Genomic DNA, 15,264 nt, shown 5'->3' with positions numbered 1-15,264 from the left:
ATTTTATAAATGACCTGGAGGAGGGCGTTGAAGGATGGGTGAGTAAATTTGCGGATGACACTAAAGTCGGTGGAGTTGTGGACAGTGCGGAAGGATGTTGCAGGTTACAGAGGGACATAGATAAGCTACAGAGCTGGGCTGACAGGTGGCAAATGCAGTTTAATGCAGAAAAGTGTGATGTGATTCATTTTGGATGGGGTAACAGGAAGGCAGATTACTGGGCTAATGGTAAGATTCTTAATAGTGTGGATGAGAGGAGAGATCTTGGTGTCCATGTACATAGATCCCTGAAAGTTGATAGAGTTGTTAAGAAGACGTATGGTATGTTAGCTTTTATTGGTAGAGGGATTGAGTTTCGGAGTCATGAGGTCATGTTGCAGCTGTACAAAACTCTGGTGCGGCCGCATTTGAAGTATTGCGTACAGTTCTGGTCGCCGCATTATAGGAAGGATGTGGAAGCATTGGAAAGGTTGCAGAGGAGATTTACCAGGATGTTGCCTGGTATGGAGGGAAGGTCTTATGAGGAAAGCCTGAGGGACATGCGGCTGTTTTCGTGAGAGAGAAGGTTGAGAGGTGACTTAATAGAGGCATACAAGATGATCAGAGGATTAGATAGTGTGGACATTGAGAGCCTTTTTCCTTGGATGGTGATGGCTAGCACGAGGGGACAAAGCTTTAAATTGAGGGGAGATAGATATAGGACAGATGTCAGAGGTAGTTTCATTACTCTGAGACTAGTAAGGGCGTGGAATGCCCTGCCTGCAACAGTAGTGGACTCGGCAACATTAAGAGCATTTAAATGGTCTTTGGATAAACATATGGATGATAAGGGAATAGTGTAGATGGGCTTTAGATTGGTTTCACAGGTTGGCGCAATATTGAGGACCGAAGGGCCTGTACTGCACTATAATGTTCTATGTTCTATGGTAGGAATAACAGTAACCAGGGATTCAGCACTAAAGTGATTGCCAAGAAAAGCAGAAATGACATAAAGAAACATTTGTCTTCACAAAGAATAGGCGTGACCTGGATTGCACTGCCTGAATGGCTCATGAGAGTCGAGACAGTAATAAGAAATGTCACCAGTCACACACACTATTCTCCCCTTTGAGTAAGAGAGCTGACTGGTGGTAAATTAACCTGAGGGTCGCCACACCTCTGGTGAGGGGCAAGGTTGAGAAGACAAAGCCTTCAGGAATAACCTCAGCTGGTACAGCAATTGAACCCACGCTGTTGGCATTGCTCCACATCACAAAAAACAGCCATCCAGCCAACTGAGCTAACCGACCACCTATGAGTCAGCAACAAAAGGGAGTTGGATAAATGGATAACCATCTGTTGTTGTGAAATTACCAGAGTAATTAGGGATAAGGTAACTGCATATGTTAAATATTTTAGCTGATCAGAGAGTACCAGAATGGATTGGTGAAAGATATATTATGCTTAATGATAATGATGGAATCTTTTGACGCAGTGACAAAAGTAATGAACAGACAAATATCTATGAATATTTATATAAGAATTTAAGAACATGGTTCAGATGATTCAGCTATGAAAGGACATGGAGAACAAACTTGCGCCAAATAGTTCACAGATGGATTCCAAATTCAAGCAAAAGGAAATACTGAATCCAGGGTGTTAAAAGTATTGTGACAGTACATTTCTTCAGAGTCGTCAATTTACACCTGATGGCATTCAAAGATCAGAGAGACTACCAGAGGTCAGCAAGGTTGCTCTTGACAAATTTCCCGGACACAATCAATTGTGCCATCTTTTGACCAAAGGCATGGAAACAAAATGAACTTTAATCCCCACTGAAAACTAAATCACTTCTTTGTCATTTTCGAGGAAGGACTTTAAGAATTGCCAGAGAAACTATCTTAAATATTAACTCTTGACATTTATTTAAAGATTAAATATTAAACAGCTGCCAACGTGGACAGTTTAATGTGGGAGCATGGGGTAAGAATATTATTTGTACTGTATGGATTTTGTATTGAAATGTGCAAATGTTATAAATAGTTATATTTGGATAGTGTTTATGAAAATCCGTCACTAAAGTGATGGCTTTCCATTCATTAGGGGGCAGGTGTTGGGTAAACTTGCCAGATCATGATCCTTTTCAATGCATTGATTTGTTGCTACTGATAGCCCCAATGCTACTTTTTCTGAAGTAGAATTAAATACCATTTTGTTTCTCTCCTCATGCATCTCGAGGGCTATATATTGATTCTTCACACAGGTTTTCAGGGTGGTTTCTTTGATTACCTTTCCTACATGTTGTTGTGCTTCTCTGCTTGGGTCTTCTCAACTCAGTTCTGAATCAAACATTTTCCTGTGTGTGAGGGACTAAAACCTCACCCTTTATATTGTTTTCATTAAATATGTAGAGATATGCTCATTGTTACTTCTAAAAATGTCAAATTGGACATGACACCGCAGTATTGGGGAACTCATACCTTGTTATCCCTGAAGACCTACGAATGACCCCTTGTGTGCTGCACAGATCAGATTCAAAAAGAGCTATACAAAGGCCATCTACATTTCAAAACCCAGGCTGACCATCAGGAGTCTGTTCATCTGCTACGACAAAGGACCCACAACTTCCTTTCAATTCTTAATGGTTGAGACATTTAACAATCTCAGGGACTTAGTAAGGGATGCACACTCTTTGTCAAAGACGGTGTAGAGAGGTGGTGTCATGTGATGTGGGTCTCTGACTTGTGGAGTAATCCCTGTCTGTTTTATTTTCATCTGATTATCAGCCTCACAGACCAGGAGCTCTGGCCCAGACATCTGGCAACATGTACACTGTTTCTGCTGGAAATTCTGTACCATCATCTGCAAGACTGATTCATCTCTGCATGCCTATCTCATCATGTGGAGTCAATACTGCCGGAAAAGTGAATTATACAGCATCGGCTTTCAATCTGCCAACTTCTGCAAAGAAATATCCTATTAGACTTTGATTCTGGATTAGAATCATAGGAAACCTACAGTGCGGAAGGAGGCCTATTGACCCATCGGGTCTGTACCAACCCTCTGATAGAGCACCCTACTTGGCCCACACCTCATCAACCCCACCAAACTTTTGGACATGAAGGGGCAATTTAGCATGGCTAATCCACCTAACCTGCACATCTTTGGACTGTGGGAGGAAACCAGCACACCCGAAGGAACCCATGCATACATGGGAGGAACATGCAAACTCCACACAGACAATAATCCCAAGTTTGGAATTAAACCTGGGTCCCTTATGTTATGAGGCAGCAGTGCTAACTACTGTGCCATCATACCGTCCTGGATTCACATGGAACAATATTTCCTTTCTCTGTCCCACTTATGCTATATGAATGGAAAGGAGGCAATACTGTGATTCTTCTCCTGCGTGTTGAATGTACGCAAATAAACTAACCATCTAAGTCCATCCTATCTCAAGTTTGCTGTGATATTATTAATAGAAAATTGGATTGCACCAAAACCAAAAGGTTGGAGGATACACCACCACTTATAAAGAGGGAAATAAATCAGAAACACCTTTCTGTTTATGGAGGGGTAGGGAGGCTATCAGTGGCAGAGAAGAATCAGCAAAATTAAATATTCTAAGAGGAAGTCAAAAGGTACAAGGAAGAGACTGAAGAGCTGGAGGTCCAGCTGAATGGAAAACAGGAGATATTGAAAGGAATTCCAAGCTGCAAGAGGACAATGAAGCCATGAGTATCACAATTACAGAACTGAAACAAGCTAAGACTTCACCGGAGAAAGATATGGCTAACAGTGAAACTTACATAAAGGACAGAGAAAGAAAAGAGAGAAATAAGATCGGAAAATGCACAGGGCGTCTCAAATGTACTGAGAACCACTGAGTTGTTGAAAAATGAAATGGCTGAAATTGTGGAGATGAAGGTTCCTATTTTGAAATGTCAATGTCCAGCATGAACAGGGCGGACTCCATGCAAGAGGAAAATCCAAGTCTGCTCTCGGAATGAACAGAGTGAACATTCACTTGGGAAGGAATGGAACAAGCCCACGGTGTCCAAACGAAATAGACGGGTTGTTGATAAAGAGAAATCCAACTCGAGGAGGCAAAAAAATGAGAATGAAATGGAATTGTACTAGAAACATGGCAAACGACAATTTCAACGCCAAAACAGACACAGTCCAGCCAAAGCAACTGCGATTACTATTCCTGCAAATGTGACAGAACAGATGTAGAAAAATTGTCAAGTCTCCAGAGTGCCTGCATCTATAAAGATAAAGGCTGGATTCCCCTGTCCGCCAGCTGCCTGTTGCTCGGTGGTGCATCTCGGCGGAGATGTAGGATAAGGGTGTTGGGCAGAGTGAGGGTTAATGTGGGGCTGGAGAACAATACTGCCCACATAGTGGTGTGTAGAGTCACAGTATAGTAGACTATAGAGTAAAGCCTGGAATGGCATGGGGACAGCACCAAAATACGTTGGTACAGATTACCAACAAATGGTTTATGTTCAACTGTACAAGTCTTCAGACCTTTTGTGAAACGTACAAAACCTTTCCAACAATTGTTTTACTGAGAAGAAGGTGCAAGATATTTACGCTTTGAGACATTGGCAGCAGTCTCTGCCTTTACAATGAGTGGACTCTGAGTCTCCCAAAGTCCCAGAAAGTGTTGCTGGCATCCAATTGCAAACTGTTGCGTTGAAAACAATACATTTACTTCAGCGGTGAAAGTGAGTTGAAGCCAAGGATAGCAAGATTAATCTGTTGCACGTTGTCATGGAGATGAGGGCCTCGGATGCTATTTTGGAGATGAGGCTTCATTACAAAATATTTCAGACGGACAGCAGTTCAGTTTGGCCAGCGAAGAGAAAAGGCTGCTTGATATGATGCAACTGCAGATATATAGATTGAAGTTACAGATTAGGCATGGTGTATGTAAGGTGTAACAGGTTCAAAAGGGGCCAGGTGACCAGTTCATCCCTAGTCTAAGCAAAAAAAAAACATTGCAAGGCTCTGTTGGGAAAGTAGAATTAATTGGATGGCTCGACTACAGAGCCGGCACAGATATGGGGCAGGATTGTCCGCGTCGGGATGCTCCATTTTGCCGGCAGCCCGGGGTTTCCAGACGACGTGGGGCTGCCCCACAATGGGAAACCCCATTGACTGGCCAGTGAAACGGAGCATCCCGCCGGCGGGGTGAAATGGAAATGTGGCGCGGCGGGACGGAGAAACCCGCCCATGGTGACTAAACAGCCTCTGTCTGTGCTCTACCATCATTATTATTCATGTCTCCTCCATACACTCCTCATCAAACACTCCCCGTGCAGGTACAGCATGGGATTAGATGCAGAGTAAAGCTCCCTCTACACTGTCCACAGCAAACACTCCCAGGACAGATACAACAAGCGGTTAGATACAGAGTAAAGGTCCCTCAACACTGTCCCCTGTAAACACTCCCAGGAAAGATACAGCACGTGGTTAGATACAAGGTAAAGCTCCCTCTAGACCGTCCCCAGTGAACGCTCCCAGGACAGGTACAGCACGGGGTTAGATACAGAGTTTTTTAAATAATCTTGATTGTCACAAGTAGGCTTACATTAACACTGCAATGAAGTTACTGTGAAAAGCCCCTAGGCACCACATTCCGGCGCCTGTTCGGGCGCGCAGAGGGAGAATTCAGAATGCCCAAATTACCTAAAAGCAAGTCTTTCGGGACTTGTGGGAGGAAACCGGAGCACCCGGAGGAAACCCACACAGACGCAGCACGGTAGCATTGTGGATAGCACAATTGCTTCACAGCTCCAGGGTCCCAGGTTCGATTCCGGCTTGGGCCACTGTCTGTGCTGAGTCTGCACATCCTCCCCGTGTGTGCGTGGGTTTCCTCCGGGTGCTCCGGTTTCCTCCCACAGTCCAAAGATGTGCAGGTTAGGTGGATTGGCCAGGCTAAATTTCCCTTGGTGTTGGGTGGGGTTGCTGGGTTATGGGGATAGGGTGGAGGTGTTAGCCTTGGGTAGGGTGCTCTTTCCAGGAGCCGGTGCAGACTTGATGGGCTGAATGGCCTCCTTCTGCACTGTAAATTCTATGTAAATTCTATGTAAACAGGCAGACTCCACACAGATAATGACCCAAGCCGGGAATTGAACCTGGGACACTGGCACTATGAAGCCACTGTGCTACCGTGCCGCCCCTTTACACGGTCCCCATCAAACACTCCCAGGACAGGTACAGCACAGGGTTAGATAGAGAGTAAACATAGGAACATAGGAGTTAGGAGCAGGAGGAGGCAATTCAGCCCTTTGAGCATGCTCCACCATTCAATCAGATCATGGCTGATCTCTTCCTGGTCTCAAATCCATCTCCCTTTAACCTGTTTTTTTTAACCAAGAATGTATCTGTACCCTTCTTAAAACCATTTAATGATTCGGACTCCACCGCACTATGGGGCCGTGAGTTTTACAAATTCACCACCCTCTGTGAGAAGTCGTTTCTCCTCATCTCAGTTTTAAATCTACCACCTCTCAACCTATATCGTTAACCTGAGGCTCCCTACTGTTTATGCATGGCCACACAAAAATACTTAAAGGATCCATGCACTTAAAAAAAAAATCAACCACCCAGTACAAAAAATAATTAATGGGCATATTAAATTAATATTAACACATCCTCCGCAACCACAGGATCTCTCAAATTGGTTTACAGCCAATGACATACATCCGAAGCATATTCACTGTTTTACTGTTGGAAAAATGACTGCCAATTTATGCACAGCAAGATCCCACAAACAGCAATGATATAATGACAAAATAATCTATTGCTGAAAAAGTGTCACAAGGACACCCATTGTAAAGGGAACAACAATTCATACCGCACGGTAAAAAAACATGCTGATTGATTGGCAAGTGGACTCTGATTGATAGACGAGCTGTCATGGAGAATGCACCAGGGACCAGTTAACTGCCAATCTTTTGTTTACATTCAAACCAGACACGTTGACTCCGACTTGTCCAGGCATTGCAAGGGGAATGAATTGGTGAATAGCTGTGCCCCAAGCATTTTATTAGTTGGAAATGGTGCTTCACAGCCTAGAATGGGAACTGCTAGGCCCAAGACTGTAAGAAACTACAGAGAGTTGCGAACACAGCCCAGTCAATCCCGCAAACCTGCCTCCCATCCATTAACCCTGTCTATATCTCCTGCTGCCTCGCGACAGCAGGCAGCATAATCAAAGACTCCTCCAAATCGGGGTATTCCTATTTCCAAACTCTTCCAACACAGCAGAAGATACAAAAGTCTGAGAACATGCACTAGCAGGTTCAACAACAGCTTCTTCCCTGCTGCTACCAGACTCCTGAATGGCCCTCTTATGAACTGAACTGATCTCTCCACGCATCTTCTCTACTGTGTGGCACTACACTCATTTTGCTTCACCCGATGTCTATGTATTTACATTGTGCATCTTTCATAAATCCTATGTTTTTCATGTATGGTAAGACCTGACTGGACTGTTAGCAGAACAATAATTTTAACTGTATCTCGGTACACATGACAATAAATCTAAATCTAAATCTAAAATGCGTGGGCATGTTTTTTCTTTCTGCAAAGGACAGGGGCCTGAGTATGAGTGCCTGTGGCTTCGAGCATGTGTAAGTGAACCACACTGTGAGCCCAAATAATAACCTTAAATGTGTATTCCTGGGTATTCTTACAAATCTGTCCTGGTACGTGCAAAACAAAAATCTTTGACAGCGTGTCGCTTTTCTTCAGAGGTTCTGCACGACAAATATAGGGGCCGGGATTCTCCCTTCTGGGGAGATAGTCCCCACCCCTGCCGGAAAACGAGTGAGAATCACTCTGGATTTTTTCCTTGAAGGTCTGGGATGATTCTTCATTTTCCAAGGTGCTAGCCGGGCCCCGGCATTCGTCCCGCAGCACTGGCTGCTGGCTGCCGGCTAGCCAGACCGAGCGGCCACAAGCGGGTCCACGCATGCGCATGGCGGCCCACCTCAGCACGGGCGGGCACAGCGGGAGGGTACAGTGGGTCCACGCGGAGGAAGCTAGGTGCCTCTCAGATCGTGATGGCCCGCCGATCGGTGGCCCCTGATCACGGGCCTGGCCATTGCTGAGGCCCCCCCTGGAGTCAGATTCCCCCCCCCCCCCCAACCAGGACCGCCACTGCGTTCATGGGTCCCAGCTCCCGCCGGGTGGTACCACATGTAAACCACGCCAGCAGGAGTTCGACCTGATGACTGTGAGAATCACCGAGGGAGCCTGTTCCAAGGCCCCCGTAGACCGCGCACACGAGACTGGCGGGTCCGCGGAGAATCGCGGAAATGCCGTCGCGACAGGTTTCTGGCGTGAATAGCTATTCTCCGCCCCTGCGCCGGGCGCGATTCTGGTGCGGTGAATCCGTCCAATCTCTTTTAGTAACATTGGATCACAAATAAATATCACCCAAGATATCGAGGACACTTCTCCCCACTCTCCTTTGGAACCGTCCTGCACTCACTTGGGGACTGGCCGGGTCAGCCAGTCTGGATTTGGGGCTCCAGTCCCTGGAGTGGAATTTGTATTGGTAACTTTCTGACTTAGTGTTGAGAGTGGAACCATTGAGGCACCTCTGACACATGAGGCTTCAGGGAGGATGTTGATATCAGATTCTGCTGCGCAGCGTCCCTCATGGACATGACAAGATCAAGGCTCTGGTCACCATTTATGAGCTGCGGTAAGCTTCTTCAAGAAAGGATAAAGACTATTCAAAAGAAACAACTGTCTGATTGAAGATCGTGGACCTGAGATATATAATTAAAGACATGCAAAAGCTCAGGTCAGAAGCAAACGTTATCCCTGTGGATAAGTAAAAGCTTTCCAATAGCAAGAGCTTGAATCCCTGTCACTTAAGTCATCTATTTTTTAACAAATCTGAGCTCTGTCTCTCCCTTACGAGACCTCGCATCAGAGACACAATACTGAGTTAAAAAAACTGAACAGGCTTCACAGAAACAATCCGCGAGTCTGCTCCTTGCCCCCTGACTGTTAGTGCCCTCGGGTTGGCACGCCGTTCCCATTATAGGAAATGTCCTCGGAAAATAGATTCTGGGGATTCTTCATTTAATCTGTTTAATAAAACATTGACAACACTTTTAGATACTCTATGTTGGGAGATCATTGAGTGCACTGGTTGCTGTAAAAGGTCCCAGTTGAAGCATCAAGGTTATTTTAAAACCACAATTGACAGCTCCAATGCTCAGCACAATTCTAAAGCCGGGATAGAAATCTCTACAGTCCAATGAGCACAATCATGATTCACGTAAATTCGATGTCAAGGCTCAAACCAGTGCTGAAACTTCACAAACATTTTAAAACAAAATATATATCAGATATAAATCACAATTTTCCTGTGTCTGCAGTTGACCGAGATATTCCTCAAACTACTCCCCCCACTCACCAACACTCACCCTCCAACCCCATCAACCAAATCCCCAACATTCGTCCTCCCACCCCATCAACAAACGCTCCCATTCACCCACAATCACCCTTCAGCCCCATTACCAGTCACCTTATCTGCAGGGGAATCATTGCTGCCTCCTTTCTTTCACCATCTTCCCTCCTCTCCTCGCCTCAGATATTCCAAACTCCAACTCTCCTACACATCCTCTCACCTCTTATTGGTTTTTGGTGACTTCGTGATTTTGGATTGGATTTGGATTGGATTTGGATTTGTTTATTGTCATGTGTACCAAGGTACAGTGGAAAGTGTTTTTCTGCGAGCAGCTCAACAGATCATTAAGTACATGGGAAGAAAAGGGAATAAAAGAAAATACATAATAGGGCAACACAAGGTATACAATGTAACTACATAAGCAGCGGATGAAGCAGACAGGTTGTAGTGTCAATAAGGTCAGTCAATAAGAGGGTCATTTAGGAGTTTGGTAACAGCGGGGAAGAAGCTGTTTGTGAGTCTGTTCGTGCGTGTTCTCAGACTTCTGTATCTCCAGCCCGATGGAAGAAGTTGGAAGAGTGAGTAAGCTGGGTGGGAGGGGTCTTAGGTTATGCTGCCTGCTTTCCCCAGGCAGAGGGAGGTGTAGATGGAGTCCATGGATGGGAGGCAGGTTTTTGTGATGGACTGGGCGGTGTTCACGACTCTCTGAAGTTTCTTGCGGTCCTGGGCCGAGCAGTTGCCATACCAGGCTGTGATGCAGCCAGATATGGTGCATCTATGGTTTCTATGGTGCATCTGTAAAAGTTGGTAAGGGTTAATGCGGACATTCCGAATTTCCTTAATTTCCTGAGGAAGTATAGGCGCTGTTGTGTTTTCTTGGTGGTAGCATCGACATGGGTGGATCAGGACAGATTTTTGGTGATGTCCACCCCTCGGAATTTGAAACTGCCAACTATCTCCACCCCGGCTCCGTTGATGATGACAGGGGTGCGTACAGTACTTGCTTCCTGAAGTCAATGACCAGCTCTTTAGTTTTGCTGGCGTTGAGGGAGAGATTGTTGTCGCTGCACCACTCCACTAGGCTCACTATCTCCCTCCTGTATTCTGACTCGCCGTTATTCAAGATCCGGCCCACTATGGTCGTATCGTCAGCAAACTTGTAGATGGAGTTGGAACCAAATTTTGCCATGCAGTCGTATGAGTACAGGGTGTAGAGTAGCAGCCTTGGGGGGGCCCCGGTATTGAGGAATATTGTAGAGGAGGTGTTGTTGTTCATTCTTACTGATTGTGGTCTGTTGGTCAGAAAATCGAGGATCCAGTTGCAGAGTGGGGAGCGACGTCCGAGGTTTTGGAGCTTTGAAATGAGCTTGGCTGGGATTATGGTGTTGAAGGTGGAGCTGTAGTCAATAAATAGGAGTCTGATGTAGGAGTCCTCGTTGTCGAGATGCTCTAGGGATGAGTGTAGGGCCAGGGAAATGGCTTCTGCTGTGGACAAGTTGTGACGGTATGCGAATTGCAGTGGATCAAGGCGTTATATGGGAATATGGAGGTGATGCGCTTCATGATCAACCTCCCGAAGCACTTCATTACGACTGACATCAGGGCCACTGGATGGTAGTCACTGAGGCACGTTGCCTGGTTCTTTCTTGGACGACCACTGGACCTATAATTCTGAGGCCGGCATCTGGGGACATGAGTTCAAATCGCATCATCATTCTGAATTCTCCCTGTATACCCGAACAGATGGCGGAGTGTGGCGACTAGGGGATTCTCAAAGTAACTTCAATGCAGTGTTAATGTAAGCCTACTTGTGACACTAATAAAGTTTTTTTTGATAAGAGGAGCTGTAATGCATATTTTAATTGAAAGGTCTATGCAACTTGGACCTTGTAATGTAATGTTTGATGGTTAACAGGCTGAAGACATTGTTCAAAGCTGCCCACTGTTAATTTTTTTTAAAGTATCAAAGGTTTGTTGGACTGTAACTGACCAGGAGTTATGGAGTTTTTCCGCCCATATATTCACAATATAAATTAATGATTTGGGTGAGGGAACAAAATGTAACATCTCAAAATTTGCAGATGATACCAAGTTAGGTGGGAGGGTGAATTGTGACGATGATGTAGGGATCCTACAGCATGATCTGGACAGGTTGGGCGAGTGGGAAAATCAATGGCAGATACAGTATAGTTTGGATAAGTGTGAGGTTATTCACTTTGGAAGCAAAAACAGGAAGTCAGATTACTACCTGAACAGTTGTAAATTGGTGGAAGGGAGTGTGCAGCGGGACCTGGGTGTCCTTGTGTACCATTCGCTGAAGATAAGCATGCAGGTGCAGCAGGCGGTAAAGAAGGCTAATGGTATATTGGCCTTCATTGTGAGAGGTTTTGAGTATAGAAGCAGGGATGTGTTGCTGCAATTGTGCAGGGCCTTGGTGAGGCCACACTTGGAGTACTGTGTGCAGTTTTGGGATCCTTCTCTGAGGAAGGATGTTCTTGCCCTCGAGGGAGTGCAGTGAATGTTTAACAGGGATGGTGGGACTGTCATATGAGGAGAGATTGACTAGGTTGGGATTGTTCACGCTGGAGTTCAGAAGAATGACGGGGGGATCTCATAGACTTATAAAATTTTAACGGGACGAGACAGGATAGATGCAGGGAAGATGTTACCAATGATGGGTGTGTCCAGAACCAGGGTCACAGTATGAGGATGCAGGGTAAACCATTTCGGACAACTATAAGGAGACATTTCTTCACACAAAGATTGGTGAGCCTGTGGAATTCATTACCAGAGGAAGTAGTTGATGCTAAAACACTGCATATATTCAAGAGGTGGCGAGATGTAGCAATTGGGGAGAATGGGATCAAAGGCTATGGGGAGAAAGCAGGATTAGGCTATTGAGTTGGATGATCAGCCATGATCGTGATGAATGGTGGAGCAGGCTCGAAGGGCAAAAGACCTCCTCCTGCTCCTATCTTCTATGTATCTATGTATGTATTTGACCCACAATTAATGTAAAAAAAATCATTTATGGCATTAGCTATAAGTGATCTTGTAATATCAATCAGGCCATCCGACAAGAACATCATTACACCCCATAGTCACAGAGCTTCCTGAAAAAGCTGGAGTTGGGTAGGTAGAACTGAAGTGCATAAGTTGGGAACATAGTCTGTCAGGGAAGGACACAAGTGAAATGTGGAACTTGTTCAAGGAACAGGTACTACGTGTCCTTGACATGTATGTCCCTGTCAGGCAGGGGAGATGGTCGAGTGAGAGAACCATGGTTGACAAGAGAGGTTGAATGTCTTGTTAAGAGGAAGAAGGAGACTTACATACGGCAGAGGAAACAAGGTTCAGACAGGGTGCTGGAGGGACCAAGATAGCCAGGAGGGAACTGAAGAAAGGGATTAGGAGAGCTAAGAGAGGGTATGAAAAATCTTTGGCGGGTAGGATCAAGGAAAACCCCAAGGCCTTTTACACATACGTGAGAAATATGAGAATGATTCGAGCGAGGGCCTCACGGTAGCATGGTGGTTAGCATCAATGCTTCACAGCTCCAGGGTCCCAGGTTCGATTCCCGGCTGGGTCACTGTCTGTGTGGAGTCTGCACGTCCTCCCCGTGTGTGCGTGGGTTTCCTCCGGGTGCTCCGGTTTCCTCCCACAGTCCAAAGATGTGCGGGTTAGGTGGATTGGCCATGCTAAATTGCCCGTAGTGTAAGGTTGGTGGGGGGATTGTTGGGTTACGGGTTACGTGGGTTAAGTGGGGTGGGCATTGCTCGGCACAACATCGAGGGCCGAAGGGCCTGTTCTGTGCTGTACTGTTCTATGTTCTATGTTCTATGAGGGTAGGTCCGATCAAGGACAGTAGCGGGAGATTGTGTATTGAGTCTGAAGAGATAGGAGAGGTCTTGAACAAGTACTTTTCTTCAGTATTTACAAATGAGAGGGGCCATATTGTTGGAGAGGACTGTGTGAAACAGACTGGTAAGCTCAAGGAGATACTTGTTGGGAAGGAAGATGTGTTGGGCATTTTGAAAAACTTGAGGATAGACAAGTCCCCCGGGCCTGATGGGATATATCCAAGGATTCTATGGGAAGCAAGAGATGAAATTGCAGAGCCATTGGCAATGATCTTTTCGGCCTCACTGTCAACAGGGGTAGTACCAGAGGATTGGAGAGTGGCGAATGCCATGCCCCTGTTCAAAAAAGGGAATAGGGATAACCCTGGGAATTACAGGCCAGTTAGTCTTACTTCGGTGGTAGGCAAAGTAATGGAAAGGGTACTGAGGGATCGGATTTCTGAGCATCTGGAAAGACACTGCTTGATTAGGGATAGTCAGCACGGATTTGTGAGGGGTAGGTCTTGCCTTACAAGTCTTATTGAATTCTTTGAGGAGGTGACCAAGCATGTGGATGAAGGTAAAGCAGCGGATGTAGTGTACATGGATTTTAGTAAGGCATTTGATAAGGTTCCCCATGGTAGGCTTATGCAGAAAGTAAGGCGGCATGGGATAGTGGAAAATTTGGCCAGTTGGATAACGAACTGGCTAACCAATAGAATGAAATGAAAAAAAATGAAAATCGCTTATTGTCACGAGTAGGCTTCAATGAAGTTACTGTGAAAAGCCCCAGTCGCCACATTCCGGCGTCTGTCCAGGGAGGCTGGTACGGGAATTGAACCATGCTGCTGGCCTGCTTGGTCTGCTTTAAAAGCCAGCGATTTAGCCCAGTGAGCTAAACCAGCCAAGTCAGAGAGTGGTGGTGGATGGCAAATATTCAGCCTGGAGCCCAGTTACTAGTGAATCATAAGAGACATAGATAGGATGCAGAGCTGGGCTGAGAAGTGGCTGATGGAGTTTAACCCTGAAAAGTGTGAGGTTATCCATTTTGGAAGGACAAATATGAATGCAGAATACAGGGTTAACGGTAGGGTTCTTGGCAATGTGGAGGAGCAGAAAGATCATGGGGTCTATGTTCATAGATCTTTGAAAGTTGCCAAAAGTGGATAGAGCTGTGAAGAAGGCCTCTGGTGTGCTAGCGTTCATTAGCAGAGGGATTGAATTTAAGAGCCGTGAGGCGATGATGCAGCTGTACAAAACCTTGGTAAGGCCACATTTGGAGTACTGTGTGCAGTTCTGGTCACCTCATTTTAGGAAAGATGTGGAAGCTTTCGAAAAGGTGCAAAGGAGATTTACCAGGATGTTGCCTGGAATGGAGAGTAGGTCTTATGAGGAAAGGTTGAGGTGCTAGGCCTTTTCTCATAGAACAGAGAAGGATGAGGGCCGACTTGAGAGAGGTTTATAAGATGATCAGGTGAATAGATAGAGTAGACAGTCAGAGACTTTTTCCCCGGGTGGAACAAACCATTACAAGGGGACATAAATTTAAGGTGAATGGTGGAAGATATAGGGGGGATGTCAGATGTAGGTTCTTTACCCAGAGAGTAGTGGGGGCATTGAATGCACTGCCTGTGGAAGTAGTTGAGTCGGAAACATTAGGGACCTTCAAACAGCTATTGGATAGGTACATGGATTAGGGTAGAATAATGGAGTGTAGATTAATTTGTTCTTAAGTGCAGCACAGTAGCATTGTGGATAGCACAATTGCTTCACAGCTCCAGGGTCCCAGTTTTGATTCCGGCTTGGGTCACTGTCTGCACATCCTCCCCGTGTGTGCGTGGGTTTTCTCCGGGTGCTCCAGTTTCCTCCCACAGTCCAAAGATGTGCAGGTTAGATGGATTGGCCATGATAAATTGCCCTTAGTGTCCAAAATTGCCCTTAGTGTTGGGTGGGGTTGCTGGGTTGTGGGGGTGTTGGCTTTGGGTGGGGTGCTCTTTCCGGGGGCCG

The sequence above is a fragment of the Scyliorhinus canicula genome, chromosome 17 (assembly GCF_902713615.1).
Source record: "Scyliorhinus canicula chromosome 17, sScyCan1.1, whole genome shotgun sequence".
Taxonomy (NCBI): Eukaryota; Metazoa; Chordata; class Chondrichthyes; order Carcharhiniformes; family Scyliorhinidae; genus Scyliorhinus; species Scyliorhinus canicula.
This window is presented reverse-complemented; position numbering follows the sequence as displayed.